Here is a 17,066-nt window from a genome sequence, read left to right as displayed (position 1 = left end):
CTTGGCCTCTTTGGGTAATGGCAGATTGTTAAAGGATTTTCTTAGGCCCTGCTCTCCAAAATGGGAGGCCGCAGAGCTCAGCAAACTGCACCTCCCCCGCTATCCCCAGACCTCGGCCTCTGTCCTCCAGAACCCACCGAGGACATACCGGGCTCACCGGGCATCTGGACCCCACATGGGTCCCCAAGGTGCGACGGGTGACCCCCGGACGTCGTCTATCCAGTCTGGACTTGCCTACAGCGGATGCTGCCGCTCCCAGACTAGGCTGGTGCACTGCGCAGCTCAGCCGCGCAGCACTGCCTCCGCCACCGGGCTGCGCGGACCCCCGCCTTCCCTCTTGAGGCGCCGGCGAGGCTCGGGCCTGCGCAGTGCTACCCTGGTGCCTGAACCTAGGACGCACAGGCCGCGTGGCAGTCACTGCCTTTTGGGCACCGTGAGGTATTTCCTGGTTCCCGTGGCTACCCTCGGGTTTCCTGGGAGTGAGCGCCAAGCTTCCCCCGCTTTTTATCACCCCCTCCCACCGTGGACTAAACTCCGACACGCCTCTCTGACCATTCGCTTCCTCAGCCCCCGCCTGATTTTGTGTTTACTTGCCCTGACTTAGACTTCCCTTCCATCCATCTTCTTCTTCCCAAGGCAGCAATTCTCCCTTACTCAACAACGGTAATAGTGAAATGACTGCAGGGAAACATTAATTTCGGAGGGTTGAAAAAACAAGAGTTTAATATGTACAAGATTCTTCGTCACATATTTTCAACTTCTATAATATCTTCCCCAAAATATTTTTAAAGTGTAATTATGGGAGTCCTAGGGTCATCCTGAAGGTTCCAGACAGCTGGAGAATTCTCAGTTACTGCCAGCAAGATAACCTCTCTGGAAATAGGTTCCATTTTGAATTCCAAAAGAACAGGTTGCCAATATTGCTTAGGCCAATAGAGGGTGATGAGACCTAGCCTGGATGCACCCTATACTGTGTATGTAGGGTTTTAGCCTGCCTGAAATACTGGTGTTAAATAATGTTAGCTGTGATTACCATGCTGCGGAAAGGAAGCAGGAACAGATTTGATCAGTGCCACGGCAGGGAAAAAAACTGATACTTAAAGTAGTGAGCCCCAAATCTATATAGTCCTATAAAAAGCTAAACTGGCGACTAATTTCACTGCCAGTTTCTCGTGCTCTTCTAATCCAGGAAACAAAGAGCATAACACACACTCACTGTTGATCTCACTTTACGTAAGGGAAACTATAATACTGATACTGGGGGGAAGACTTGTCACGACTGTTTAAAATGTTCTGCTTGACAGTAAAAGGAATGAACCATACGCAGAAAGGTGATTTGAACCCAAGGTAAGGTAACATGCTATATGACAAGGTTTGGCTATTTTTAGAAAGTGTTCTTCCAGAGCGCCTGGGTGGCTCAGTGGAGTAAGCGCCAGACTCTTGATTTCTGCCCAGTAATGGCCTCACAATTGGTGACAGCTATCACTGTCAGTGCAGAGGCTGCTTGGGATTCTCTCTGTCTGTCTGTCTGTCTCTCTCTCTCTCTGTCTCTCTCTTTCAATAAATAAATAAACATAAAAAAAAGAAAATTTCACTCTAGAAATGAGGAAATAAATATATATACAATTGGACATAGAGTCCTGCAGCATGTTAGAGTGATTATTGAGAGAGGGAAAGAGAAAGAGAGGGAGGAAGGAAGGGAAAGAATTAAAGAATCTTCCCAACATAAATTCTGAATTGAGATGAGGGGAATGTGGAGGGGATGAGGGAGGCGAACTGTTTTGGAAGGTGAGTTTCGTTAGGAAACATAAGGAAATCAGTTTGAACAGATAACTTTTAATCTATTATTTTCCAGATAGGAGCAGGAACAGAAAGAGCCTTTCTTTTATTTTTTAAATATACTTTGAAGTATCTTATATTTTAAATATACTATTAAGGGTTTTTGTTTTATTGTATGTATGTATTTATTTATTGGAAAAAAGAAAGAACCCAGCATCTGATTGTTGAAGACTGTATAAAACCATTCTTTATTTAAACCATGTCCCTTTAATAAGGCCAGAACAAACTCAAACTTAATGATGTGTGGATTTTTTTTCTCTAAACAACCTACTACACGATGACAAACATACAATAGAAAAAATTTCGTAAATCATTTGCAACTTTATCAAATTAACTTCAAATGTTCTTGGGTTTTTATGTTGTGTGAATGGAAACCATAGTTTAAATTGTTAACAAAGATACTTCTTGATGCATTACTCAGTAGGAAGTCCTTCAGGAAAGGTACTTTGAAGGCCAAAGCAATGCTGCTAACCAATTTTGTTAACTTAATCCCAGGCTTTGCAATCGAGTGGAAAAATCAAGTGGAAGAAGAGCTTTCTCTTCAGCACAGGATTTAAAGAAGTAAAAATAAGGATGCCATTGAAGCTATTTAAGATGAATTCTAATGTACCTACTAAAGACCCAGGTCAGTTTGTGGGGGAAAATTGTTATATAATAACTAACATGCTTTAAAATCACTACAATATAAATTCATATTTCCTAAGTACTGGTTTATGCCATGTGGTGACACTCACAGCTACAACAGTAACATAAAATATTTCCAGAGGGGAAAAACAATGAGAAGTCTCAAGACCAGAACACTGTCGTGCAATGAAAGGAAGGTAGATCAAAACATACCATTTTCATATTTTAAAAGCTCCTAAAACTTGGATTTTCCTGTAACCAAAAAAGGTAACCTCCTGATCAGCTCATACAGTCTTGTATCAATTTCTGTGTACCTCTCACACTCTTCATATTTGATTTCACTCTTTTGGATGCCAGCAAAAATCTTCCCTAAAATCAAAAACAGTGCAGAATTTCTTTTCCAAACAGTACAACTTGAAAACTTGAAGGGTCACAGTGCCCTCTAGTGACCCATTGATAAGACCAACTTTTATTTCAGTCTCCGAGAACAAAATGTTGGAGTCTTACACATTTTCAGCGAGTTTTTTTTCCACACATATTTATAAATGCCATTTTCTACTTCTGATGGGGGAAAGTGTAAGTTACAATCAATTAGCTACACAGTACACTGGAGAATGACTCCCTTTCTTGTCCAGTGCTCCCACGGTTACATTGTATCTGGAGGGGAAAAAAAGGCTTAATTCCAATCAATCCTACAAATCAACATACTGTACATTAATATGTACAAATGTAAAATTCTTAATTGAGACTTGTGATAAGGACAGGTTTGTGGCGCTCTAGAGCTGTATTACAGTCCCAGATCTGTCCATGCCTGACAATGAGACCAGTGCTAAGGAATTTGATCCCACTGAACCTCACTTTTCTTCCTCTATAAATGAAAAAAGGGTGGCAGTATTGGTGCGGATGCAGGGAAATGGACTATAAACATTTCTAGTGGGAGCACTGATTCTACAGCTTTTCTGGAGGGAAAAATATGGCAATAATTCTCTAACAATTTTGTAAGTACAGTGGCAGTAACTCTCAAAAACCAGAAGATTCCCAATGTACTTCGCCTTAATGCCAGAATAATGGCCAATATTGAACTCCTGCTCAGTTCCATATACTGTCTGAAGTGCTCTAAGTAGATTTGCTCATTTAATACTCACAAAAATTCTGTAAGGTTGTACTAATACTTACCCACATTTTACATATCAGGGAACCAAGACACTAAAATTTGCCCAACTTTACAAAATCAATAGTTGGATAAAAACCCAGGCTGTATGGTTCAGAGTCCATGCTGCAAACTATTACACTATACTTCTAGAACTTCATCTTCTGAGAAATTACCCTAAGAAAATTATTGAGGATGTACACAAAGAATTTTCAATCAGGGTGTTAATCTCAGCATCATTTCTAATAGGAAAAAAAATGGAAAATAACCTAACTGACCAAAAATAGGGCATTCATTGAAATGATTATGTTAAAGACAAGCCATTGACTCTGTGTTCTTTTTTTTTTTTTATGTTTATTTATTTTTGAGAGAGAGACAGAGTGTGAGCAGGGGAGGGACAGAAAGAGGGAGACACAGAGGGAGACACAGAATCCAAAGCAGACTCCAGACTTTGAGCTGTCTGTCCGTACAGAGCCTGACACAGGGCTCAGACTCACGAGATCATGACCTGAACCAAAATCAGACAAGACCATGACCTGAGCCACCCAGGTGCCCCAAACTCTGTGATCCTAAAGAACCAATAACATGAAAAATGTTCCCAAATATATTAAGTGAAATAGCAGATTAGAGACATACTACATTCATATATGTATAGTGCACTCCCATTTTTTAAAGAAATATATATTTAAGAACAAGGAAGTAAAATTGCTAATGTATAAATAATAATTATGTTGTGAACATAGCATAACATATAGAGAAGATGAATCACTATGTTGCACAACTGACACTAATGTAAATTGTCAAAGATACTCAAATTTAAAAGTTATAATAATAATAATGTGTAGAGAGTGGTGAGAATGGAAGTAACAATTTTTATTTTCTTTTTTCTTTTTTATGTCCATTTTCCAAATTTTCTATAAATAATTATAAAAATATTTTATATTTTTAAGAAATTAAGGTTCACTTTTTTTTTAACTTTTGCAAAATTTTATTTTAAAGTTGGAAAGTTTTGGGCGCCTGAGTGGCTCAGTTGGTTAAGCATCCTACTCTTGATATCGGGTCAGGTCATGATCTCACCATCGTGGGATCAAGCCCCATGTCAGGCTCCACACTGTGTGGAGCCTGCTTGAGATTCTCTCTCTCTCCCTCTGCCCCTCTCCCCTGCTTTCATGCTCTCTCTCTCTAAAAAAGAAAAAAGTTGGAAATTTTTGAGTTTTAAGCTTTTGCTTTTGACCACTACTTTTCCATTTTTGCACTTGCTATTTTATTTTACTTCCAGTATAGTTAACATACAGTGTTATGTTAGTTTCAGGTGTGCAATAAAGTGATTCAACAATACCAGTGCTCACTGCAACAAGTGCACTCCTGGGTTGCATGCATGGCTCAGTTGGTAGAGCATGCAACTCTTGGTCTCAAGGTTATGAGTTCAAGCCCATATTGGGTGTTGAGCCTTCAAAAAAAAAAACAAGTGCACTTCTTAATCCCCATCACCTATTTCCCCCAACAGGAAAATGCAAATCAAAACTATAATAAGCTATCACCTCACACCTGTCAGAATGGCTAAAATTAATAACACAGGATATAACAGGTGTTGGCAAGGTTGTGGAGAAAAAGGAACCCTTTTGCACTGTTGGTGGGAATGCAAACTGGTGCAGCCACTGCAGAAAATAGTATGGAGATTCCTAAAAAAAAATTAAAAAGGAACTACTCTACAATCCAATAATCACCCTACTGGGTATTTACCTAAAAAGTGCAAAAACACTATGTCAAAGGGATAAGTGCACCCCTATGTTTATAGCAGCATTATTTACAATAGCTAAATTATGGAAGCAACCAAGTATCCATTGATAGATGAATGGATAAAGAAGATGTGGTACACAGACACACACATGCACACTGGAATATTACTCAGCCATAAAAAAAAAGAATGAAATCTTACCATTTGTAATGACATGAATGGAGCTGGAGAGTACCATGCTACATGAAACAAGTCAATCAGAGACAAATACCACATGATTTCACTCATATGTGGAGTTTAAGAAGCAAAACAAACAAGCAAGAGAAAAAAAGAGAGAAGCCAAAAAACAGACTCTTAACTATTGAGAACTGATGGTTACCAGAGGGGAGACTGGTGGCAGAATGAGTAAAAATATTTTATTTTTAATGAGAAGTTCAGGCCAAATGTAATCTAAGATGTTTTATAGCTCTAAATATTTATTATTTTGAAATAAGAAATAGAGAATAGTCATGAATTTTAGAACTAGAAGGAGAAAATATTTACCATCCCTCCAGAGGTTTCCATATCTGTTTGATTCTCAGAATCACCTGGACTAATCAAAGACAAACTTCTTGCCTCCCTCTTTTTCCAATCCAAATCACCTGAGGATGAGGCCCAGGTGATTCTTATGAGCTGACAGTATGGGAAACTACTAATTTATTCCCATTGCATCATTTCAATCATCTGGCACATAAGCAGCACTCTTAAAACCAAATGCGAACCAGAGCCTTCATATACTGTTGGCTATTATAAGCAATCCAATTGCTATTGACAAATTTCAAGTTCAAGTTCAATTTTTTTTTAATTTTCTTGAGAAAAAATGAATCTTAAACAATAAATTTACTAATAAAAAAATTTTAGCCATAAAATAATGTAGTCAGACCTACCAACAATGAGCAGAGTGAAGGTATTATTACCTATATTCATTGCAAATAGCTTGTTCACATTTTTCGACTACATTCCTATTTAAAGGAATCAAAATTTCTTAGAGCTCACACAACACAAAATCAGATCCAAACATAGTATTTTTGATACTATGGGCAGCAGGTTGGGGAGGATGGAGCTAATGCAACAAGAAGGTCTGTTTTAAGGAAAAGATTGTCCAAAGCCTTCTCAAGAGTCCTTAGTTGCACAGAGTAAGGAAAAGCCACTCTGGACACAGTGAAAACATTTATAAATAGATAAGGAAAGACTCTCGAAAAATCTTCCTTGAATTACCAGAATTTTACTCTTAGAGCAGCAATTTTTATTTGTGGTACAGTAACCTGTCTCAAATTGATGGTACAAAGAATTAGTTACATTAACTCACAGGAGATTTGCATCACCAGAATCTATTTTATCCAAGCCACAGGACCTGATTGCCTGGTATACCCATCTCACTTTGTGCATCAAGACATCTTCCAGGTGTCCCCCAGCAGGAAACAGGGAGATGACTACTAATCTAAAAAATTATAGGCAAATAAAAATGGAAGATAGGATGGCTCGTATCTTATTCCTGCCATTTAAAGGAATAACTCCTGATATACCAGTCTTGACAAAAAACATACATACACACCCTCACAAAACATTTAAAAATAAAAACCAAGACCAATGTTGAATTTAAAACTCGGTGAAAATAGTCTGGCAATAGTGAGTATTGAGGCAACATGAACTGTGGATACCATGTGCTGTTGCTTTGATTGCTTGGATGACTCATCAGAGAACACCCTCCCCCAAGCCTTAACTGCAAACTGCTTCAATTCCCTTACCTGAGCTTTCACTCTGCTTTCTTAGAGTTCTGGAAAATGTTCTACTCAAGGCAGCAAGTACACATATAGCCCAGATGAACTATAATTAAGGTGGCAAGAAACCAAGGAAAAGAGAAAGCAGTATTAGTTCAATTGTTTCCTTTGCACAGGGAGCAGATGGACTCCAAGGTCCAATAACCCTTTTGTACCTCAGCTAAGGCTGACAATACATCATTATACTCAGATGGGAGCAAGAAGAAGGTGCCTAGCAACTTGGACTTGGAATGCTTGAGCTTTTGTCAATTTACGTCATAATCTTAATATTAAACAGGCTTGCTCTCATTTGCCAGTCATCACCTCATTTTATGTTTTTCAAACACAAGAAGATTAAACAGTCTTTCCTGAAAGTACTTTAGCCCCTTAGATATAGAACAGTAGTAGTGTTTGAGTCTCCCCTTATAAATGTATATGTAAAACTGCCATGAGTCTCAGTGGAAATTATATAAGTTGGAGGGCCTACCATGGGTAACGTTTTCATTAGCCACAGTATGCACATAACCCAGGGTCTTTTTGGAATTTGGATACCAAGAACTATTCCTTGGACCCCATTGTGTTTGTGTGCTTTATATACATAAGAAGTTATTAGAACTTCTATTTCTATTTAGATTTATCTTTTGCTTCTTTAATTATTATAAAATATAGACATATGTATGTATATATACATATGTATATAATCTTATAATGAAAATAAAATATGTGTTTGGGGTTGTGTGCTCAAATATTTTAGATGTCTAGATCATGTTATGTGATCACATAGTTGATGAAGGGTAATAAGGAAAGAATTAAGAAAAGGAGGAGACCTGAGAATGAATCAAAATCATTAGACCATCAGTGGACCAACCACATGCCCTTCTCACAATGCAGCACTGGGTGAGAATTCTATAAGTAACATATGATCAGGGCACCTGGGTGGCTCAGTTGGTTAAGTGTCTGACTCTTGGTTTTCGCTCAGGTCAAAGTCTCACGGTTCATAGCATCAGCATCAAGTCCCGCTTTGGGCTCTGTGCTGACATCATGGAGCCTGCCTGGGATTCCCTCTCTCCCTCTCTCCCTCTCTCTGTGCCCCTCCCTCATTCTCTCGCTCTCTGTCTCAAAATAAATAAACTTTAAAAAAACATATGAGCAAGAGGATGGCAATCATTTTTCTCCAATATCTTACTGTGATGTCTAATTATATCAATATAGGAGGAAGACAGAACCTGTTCATCTTTCATTTTACTCGATAAAGGAAAAAATATTGGGGAAAATTAATTTCTGGCAGGAAACCCAGAAATAGTGGTTGGAGATATAAATAACGTACCCTATCCTTAGATCCCAGATAAAGAGCTTCACATACAACTCCCATTCTCCTAGCTTTCTCACTGCAGATCCCAATGAAAAAATAAGGAAGATAGTTATATAAACAATAAATCTGAGTCATCACTGAACTCTTGCAAATCTTTCTGACAACAATAAAAAAAGGAATAAAAATGCTTCCAGCAGAATTATCCTTAATTATGATAAAAAATATATAACCAAGTATGTTATTCTTATTAGGATTCATCCTCCCCAACATGGATAATTGGAGTCTAGAATAAATTCAAAGAGGAGAGAATTAGATTTTCTGGACCACATAGTTCTCATCAACTCAGAAGAGAGAGGAAATGTCCCAGTACAAATTTAACTTGGAAGAGAAATTTTTTCCCAACATTATATTGATGAATGTTGGTCTAATATAATATCTTCTCCATTCTTCTGACAATGCTATACTTTCCTACCATATAACAACCTCCAGTGAGAAAAGTTGTGAGTGTCCACCTCATCCTTATCTTCTCCCTATCCTTTGATATGTCACTATATACTTGGAAGATCTCGAATTAAATAAATGTTACCAAGGGCCATAAAATAGTGCAGAGAAAAAAATGTGATAAAAGCAGATGTACTATAAAACAATTAGTTGAGACAAAGAAGAAACAAAGAGAAAGTCATTTTAACCAGGCCATTCAAGGCTTCTCTCTTGAGTGGATAATGTCATATTCCTGCTTTAAACACAAAGAGAGGTTTGATTGTTTTCTGCCTAAACTTTCGCAGTATATCATTACACTTTTTCAAGATTGATGTTAAACTTCTGCAAGATATAATATTGTAGAAATATTTTTTTGAGAGAGAGAGAGACTGCACATGCACACAAGTGGGGAAGGTGCAAAGGGGGAAAGAGACACAGAGAGAAAGAATCTTAAGCAGACTCCACACTCAGCATGGAGCACAACACAGGGCTCAATGTCACGACCTTGAGATCATGACCTGAGCCAAAATTAAGAATCAGGCACTTAACCAACTGAGCCTCCTAGGTGCCCCTAATATTTTAGAATTTTTTATGTAAAGGAATGAAAGTAGCCAAAGATCCTTCTCCAAGGTCCTAATTTCAGCTGGACAATTGACTTCCTGTGGAGCACTGAGAAAGTGGTTTAACCTTTCCAGGCCAAGGTCATGCCCTTCTTATTGGTAAAATAGAGCTAAATATTTTCCTATACTTTCCTCTTAAATTTTTTTGAAATTCAAACATGGAACTGGGAAGTTTTTAAACATTTCATTATTTTTTCACCCCAAAGATAAAAAGGAATCATCCCTCCAATGAAGGAAATACATGAAATCTACAGGATTAAGCCATTTTAGATGCTTAAATGTACGGCATTCTTAAAAAGTAACCTCAAACCTTCAGCTCTGGATAACCTCTCACAATTGAGCCACTGTTTTAATACATTCTTACAATGCCAAGGTTTTAGAAAAGAGAGTAAAAATACCTTCTTTGGGCAATTTGTGTGCAAATGAAACAGCCTATTAAAGATTGCCTCAATGAGAATGTGTAAACACTGGTCTTGGCCACAAAGAAACAATTTCCTGGGGCAAACTTCATGGTCTGATTTCCCAGAAATACCCTGGAAAATGAACAGAAGGAAACGCCTCATACTGCTTTGTCTGTAGCCACAAAATATACACAGAGGGTCCCACCCAGCCGAAATTTAACCCTGTGCCCCCCAAAAAGGACAAAAGTAATAACAAGTCACATAATGAGGCCATTGTACATGTAAAAATAGTATCTACACTACCTACGCATGAAGGCCAATATAATTATGGTCTAAGAAACTAAGTTACTTCAGAGTGGAAATATGAACAGGTGCCCTATGATAATATTTTCTAGGCAAGAACCATTCAAGGATACCTCTTCTCCCATCAGCTCTACTTAGTTTAAATCCATCAGAGGGAGGAACAATAGGATAGTACTTGCTAATTTATTCAATTTAGAATGGACCTATGCGAACATTTGCAAGAACCTGTCTATCAAATACTAATTTTTTTTTAAAAAGCTGTCATTTTTTTGTAACTGTCAATCTAATAGAAGAGGGTTTACAACAAATCACTCAGGGAATAGTCTATTCTTGTATGTTTAACAATATCTCCACAACTATCTTATGTCTAAAATCAGGCCATCAATGTCTTTCTATTCTACTCCCATCCCATCAAACCAGATTACTGCCAAGATTAGTCACTTCTGTAAGCAGATTTGAAACTACAGACTGAACATAGACCTCTCTCCTTATTCTCAATTGATCAACATTCCTTTTAAATAGTTTAGAAATGCCTCTCCCGTTCCTCTGCCACTATCATGGTTCCAGCCTTTGGAATCTTTCTCTGATTGTTTCCAACCTTACCTTTCCTCCACTAGTTCTCAACACTGGTTGCATTTTAGAATTATCTCAAAATATTTGAAAAATACCCATATCTTTTACACAAATATCTCTAGAGGGTAAGATCTTGTTGCTTCCCTTCTTCACTCAAAATAAAAAGAACTTTTAGTGTAGAGATATATGAAATTAATGTTATTATCTTTAAATGGGAATACTTTATAGTAATATTTATGTTCATATTATCAGAGGATTCACAACTATTTATGGTCCCTGAGTAAATGCCTGTGCCATTTATTTTGTCCAAGAAATTTTTCTTCGCCCAAAATTACCCACAAGTTACAGATTGTTATAACTGAGTTAAGAATAGTTATTGTTATTATATGATGTAATTGAAAAGCACAGAACTAGGGGATTTGAAATTTAATTATGATTCTTGGTTATTTATTCTGCTAAGCATACATTTCTTTTTTTAAAAATGGGAATAATGGGGCACCTGGATAGCCCAGTGGGTTAAGCATCCGACTTCGCCTCAGGTCATGATCTCACAGTCTGTGAGTTCAAGCCCCTCATTGGGCTCTTCTGTCAGCTCAGAGCCTGGAGCCTGCTTCAGATTCTGTGTCTCCCTCTCTCTCTACCCCTCCTCCACTCACACTCTGAGTGTGAATTAAAAAAATTCTAGGGGCGCCTGGGTGGCGCAGTCGGTTAAGCGTCCGACTTCAGCCAGGTCACGATCTCGCAGTCCGTGAGTTCGAGCCCCGTGTCGGGCTCTGGGCTGATGGCTCAGAGCCTGGAGCCTGTTTCCAATTCTGTGTCTCCCTCTCTCTCTGCCCCTCCCCCGTTCATGCTCTGTCTCTCTCTGTCCCAAAAATAAATAAACGTTGAAAAAATTCTAAAAGGGGCTCCTGGGTGGCTCAGTTGGTCAAGACTCTGATTTTGGCTCAGGTCATGATCTCGCGGTTCATGGGTTCAAGCCCCACGTCAGGTTCTGTGCTGACAGTTCAGAGCCTGGAGCCTGCTTCAGACTCTGTCGCCCTCTCTCTCTGCTCCTCCCCTGCTCGCTCATTCTCTCAATCTCTCTCTCTTTCTCTCTCTCTCTCTCCCTCCCTCCCTCTCAAAAATAAATAAAAATTAAACAATTTTTTATTATAAACATTGTGAATAATAATATTGTCCCTACATGCCTCAAAGAATTATTGTCAAGAGTAAATGAGACAATATATATGAAAACGTATGAATAGCTACAAATCCCAAATGCTCTCCTCTTGAGTATAAACTGAATAAACTATAAGCCCTTAGATTAATTCTAGTTTGTTATAAGTAAATATTGCAAGTTAAGCAATATTCTAAAAAAAAAAAAAGAAAATGTATTTTTCAAGAGAGTTATTGTCTCTGTTATCACTTATACTTACTGTATACTAGAGGCAGCCCTCTATTTAAAGAAACTATAAGTCAGAGTATGTGGAACCCCTCTCAGGCTGCCAGCACTTTCTCCGTCATCTGTAATCACTCCCTACTGTCCTTGGCAAGCCCTCCGTAAATCTGCAAATAATTCCCACTCCCTAATTTCAAAGACAAGAAAAAGCAGGCCAACCAACAGGTAAATTGCCAGCCATCTCTTGCTTCTACATTGGTTCTTCAGGCCTGGTTATCCTCTAAACTCTCTTGCAAAGTAGGCTGAGGGTAAATACAGGAGAAACTGCTGCTGAGGGTGAGGGTGCTCATATCTGCCAAGAGTACATCCTCATGTGTTGGCTTGTGAGAAACAAGAGTGTGTCTAAATATAAATTCGTATGATGGAATTGAATGAGTGCAAGGGGAAGACAGAGAGCCAAGACTAGTTTCAGTCCAAAGCCACACCATAGACACTCAGACAGATTTAAATCTGCCTTGGATCCTAGGTCTCCACTTGAAGATTAATGTAGACTACCACCTGAATCAGAGGCCATAAGAATAGTTCAAAGGACCCAAAGGGATTTCTAATAATATCCAAATATACCATATATATCCTAGTTAAGTTCAAATCCCACAAGATCTTAGTAAAACAAACAAACAAACAAACAGCAACAAGCCCTTTTTGTAAAACAGTATCCACCTGTATCAAACCTCTTTATCCTAGATATGTAGAAACATGGGCAAGTTTTAACAATAATCCAATACATGATCCTGAATACAAATTTAGAGGATTCTTCGATTAAACTGTATTTAAATGTAATATTCATTTAATTCTTACCCAGCTGATTATTTACTGAGAAATTATTTATTTGATTATGTTGAAGATATTGCACTAATTTTTCACTTGGCAAAATTCATCTTTTTTTATCAAAGAGTTTACAATATAGTATTATTTCTCAACCATTTGGAGTTGTTGAATCTTTTGAAAATCTGATTAAAGATACAGCTGCTCTTACCAGAAATACACAAATACATGTAAAATTTGCATCAGTTTTAAGGGCTGGAGTCTATCCAGTGGTTACTAGAAGCACTTAACACTCAAGAAAAAGTAAGAATGGAAGTAATACAAAGTAGCATAATATTAAAGCAATAAGATCTACTATAAGAGCTTAGACCAACGAGCATTTATTTAGGTGTAAAATGCTCAGGTAAGTATTCATGATCGACACTTAGAGGTTTGACCTTGAAGGATAAGTAGGACTTTGCCAGACAGAAGTAGGGATGGGGAGACAAAATTCAAGACCACATGAATGGCATAAATGTACGAATCACATAAATGTATGAATGTTAGCCATGTCCAAACAAGAAAAATGTTAAAGTCCCACTAGAAAGTTTGGATTTAGTCTTATAAGTAATACCAAGTCATTAATGTTTATTAAGCAGAGAGAGATGATCAGAATGGTGCATTAGAAAAATTACCCTACTGATGATAAAGTGGTGTGGATAAAGATTGAAGATAGAAGGTTATTGCAGTGGTATAAGCAAGAAGTAATGAGTCAAGGGCAGTAAGGCTCATATAACGATACTTCAGAGGTAGAGCCAAGCAAAATTGGCCTTTCGTTAAAATGTGGAGAATTTAGTAAGAGAAAGGATCAGAGGTGATTACAAAGGTATCTCTTTTTAAATGTTAGGAAATACAGGAAATGAAGCACATTTAGAGCGAAAGATCTTTTTATTTAGGGCAGATTGAGTTTAAGCTATTAATTATTCCTGAAAATAAAAGATTTTACCTATGAATCTATATCCATCAGAATACTAATAGTATTAATAACTACAATATTAAAAGAAAACAGACTAAACAAAATCCTGAGACTCTATCAGGAAATTGAACAACCGTACAAGAGAATTTTCAATGTTTATTCAAACAGGTAGGAATCCAGTGATTGGTTTACAACTCATATCACATTTCCAAGTCCCAGCCTCTTTAATGTTATACTTTGCAACATAAAGAGATTAATCTACAGTGTGTAAAAACAGAAGGTGTGCCAATATTCAGCAAATAGCAGAAATAAGCAATGTTGCCAACCTCATCAAAACCATTGATTTTTTCCGAAGAGACAGAATCTCACCAAATGAGTTGGGCAACAGTTACTTGTCAACGGCAGGCAGCAGAACTTTGATCAGAAACCAGCTTCCTGCCACAGACTCAGCCCTCTCATAATAGATTAACACCTAAATTGGACACTAAGACCTAAAAGAGACCATCTCGTGCAAACTTTCTTGAGTAAACAAACAAACAAACAAAACTAATGCTCATGGATATTAAGGAAATCACTTTGGTAATAAACAACAGAACTAAAACTAGAATTTTTGTCTCCTGACTCCCATTTCAGGTGTGCTTTCCTCAGCCCCATATTTTCAAATGTTTCCTTGAGTCATGAACCCAGTGGACTTGGAGTTAACCTATGTCCCACAGAGCAGGCCTTGGGAGAATACTGAGCTGCCATACTGATGGATTATTGGGGCTGCTTCCAAAGCTATTTGGACAGAACCTCTCAAGCATCTGGCTGAGCTGAGGGATGAGTGGCTACACACATGTGTGCTTACTGAGGTAAGGTTAGAAAGGGGAAATGGCTTCTTCACAGTTGCCCTCCACTCTCCTTTTCTGCATTTCTTTCCCAAGAGTGGTTGCTAAGAGATCTGATATCACAGGACTCCATGTCCCCTGCCTTCCAGCCTGCCCTTCTCTTGCACTGAGCCTCATGCCCCCAAATTATCTTTCCCTATTCTTTCCTTGAGAGATTTCTAGTACTTTAAAATTGCTACTCTAAGGAGTAAAGAAGCAATGTAATGAAAATTGTGTTTGAATTTCAGAGTTTGGGAAGCTATAATGAAAGAGCCCCTTCACCACACTGTTACAGGAGCAGAAACCAAATGCATTATCAATAATGGCCAGAAAATCAGACTCTGGGAGCAGCACACAAGAATCTGTTCAACAAACCCTACAGGGGATTCTAATGCTCCGCAAGATTAGAAACCTCTAATATAATATTATGCAAATTGTTTTCCCTGAGATTACATTTTGGATGTCCATTTCAATAGCTGATCTAAAACTCTTAAATAGGAAAAAGGCAACACAAACTGCTGGAGATTGAATGTGACAAAGCAAGTACTGGAACTAAAAGGTTTTGGAGATTTAATCTAGCATCGTGTTTCTCATGCAGAAGAATGCCTCATGCATTGCAGAAATTTCCCAATGTTTCACATCCATGGAAAGAAATATTAAATATATTTTTTTATTTTTCCCATCTTTTTTCTTTAGATTGCAGAGAGTAAAATTCCAAATTTATACATATATGTGTGTGTGTGTGTGTGTGTGTGTGTGTGTGTATACCAATTTCAACTTAATTCCTAAAGGAGAAAAAAGAGACTAAATGTAGACAAAATTTGATAACCAATTTACCCTTCATATGCTAAATCCTTAACTTGTTCTCTGCTTAGGTGCCGAACAAGGATTTATGTGTCCAAAAATATTCAACTCACTTGACACTTTACATTAAGAAAAAACAGCAGGCTTCTCATTCAGTGAGACTCTGCTCCATGGCTATTTATAAATGAAGTAGAATAACAAATCATTAGGACATGTTTGAGATTGGGGAGGGAAAGGCATGAATAACTACTGTTAGTATATTTCATGTGTCAGTCTACTATCTCAGCGTTTATAGAGCCCACAGGAGGAAATTTTTTTGATATTTCTTTCCAGTTAAAACCAGCTGGTAAAATTTATAGCTTTTTTGGTTCATAGAAAACTATGGCCTTTGTAAAGGAAGGGTGTTAGACTTCAAGTAAGTAAAAGAGTAAATGATATTATCAAAAAAATATTACTTTTCAACTTATTTTATACTGGCTCTATATCACAGTCTAATTTCAATGTTTCTCCAGAACCTGCTAAAATAGAAAAATAAATCATATTGGAAAATTAGATTAGTCTTACAGAATGAATATCTCAAGAAGGAACAGTTTTTCTGTGTTAGATGCAGCTGTGTTTAGATGAAGTCAAGTTGTACCTGCACACAAATGTTCTTTAACAAAACATCGTACTTATTAACTAAGATAAATCTTACTCAGCAAGATCTGTTATATCTTGCTCTATATCAACTCTGAATATTATCTCTTATATGGAATGTTTTTTCCATACAATAGACACTAGGAAACTAGAAAAAGAAGCTAATTTGGGGTTACTTATCAAGTGACACATTTGGGAAACCATAGAATAAATTTCAGGATGCTTATTGTGATGGGATGAAGATTCTTACAGCATGAGAGGATTCTAGTAGTCTGGCAATGCTCTGTGTCTTAACCTGACTGGTTACTTTGTGAAAATCAGCAAACTATATTCTTGGTATACGTTCTATACATTTGTTGCATTTCACAGTAAAAGAGAGAGAGAGAGAGAGAGAGAGAGAGAGAGAACATACCTCAACCATTCGTTAATTTCTGCTGTCTCCTGAGAATACATTAAAATTACATTGAAAGGATTCTTTAGTTCCAAACCCAGGAAACAAAAAGAACAGAAGAGGGTAATAGAGAAAAGAGAAATGTGGAAGGTGGAAAGTACATGGACTTATAATAACTGACTTAGAAGACAAGAGAAAACCAAATTCCTACTGAGAAATAAAATGCAAACCTTGAAAAACCATGAAAAGGCTCAAGAGTTGGGTGTAACAAGTACCCCTGAAGTTCAGGTACTGGTGGGACTAAAAATAGAAGGGTTGATTATCAATCTGTATAAGAAGCAGTTAAATACCTAAATGCCCTCCATCACTGCA

The 17,066-nt window shown here is 37.6% G+C and overlaps 1 long non-coding RNA gene across 1 annotated transcript; it reads left to right on the top strand.

The window, feature by feature from the left end:
- Nucleotides 1-353: 353 nt before the first annotated feature.
- On the top strand, nt 354-14,743 carry LOC125164646 (uncharacterized). The gene is made up of 3 exons (XR_007151844.1): nt 354-438; nt 2,335-2,464; nt 14,631-14,743. It is a non-coding gene; the product is annotated as an uncharacterized LOC125164646 (long non-coding RNA).
- The last annotated feature ends 2,323 nt before the right edge of the window (nt 14,744-17,066 follow it).

Source organism: Prionailurus viverrinus, chromosome B1 (assembly GCF_022837055.1).
Source record: "Prionailurus viverrinus isolate Anna chromosome B1, UM_Priviv_1.0, whole genome shotgun sequence".
Classification (NCBI taxonomy): Eukaryota; Metazoa; Chordata; class Mammalia; order Carnivora; family Felidae; genus Prionailurus; species Prionailurus viverrinus.
This window is presented reverse-complemented; position numbering and strand designations above follow the sequence as displayed.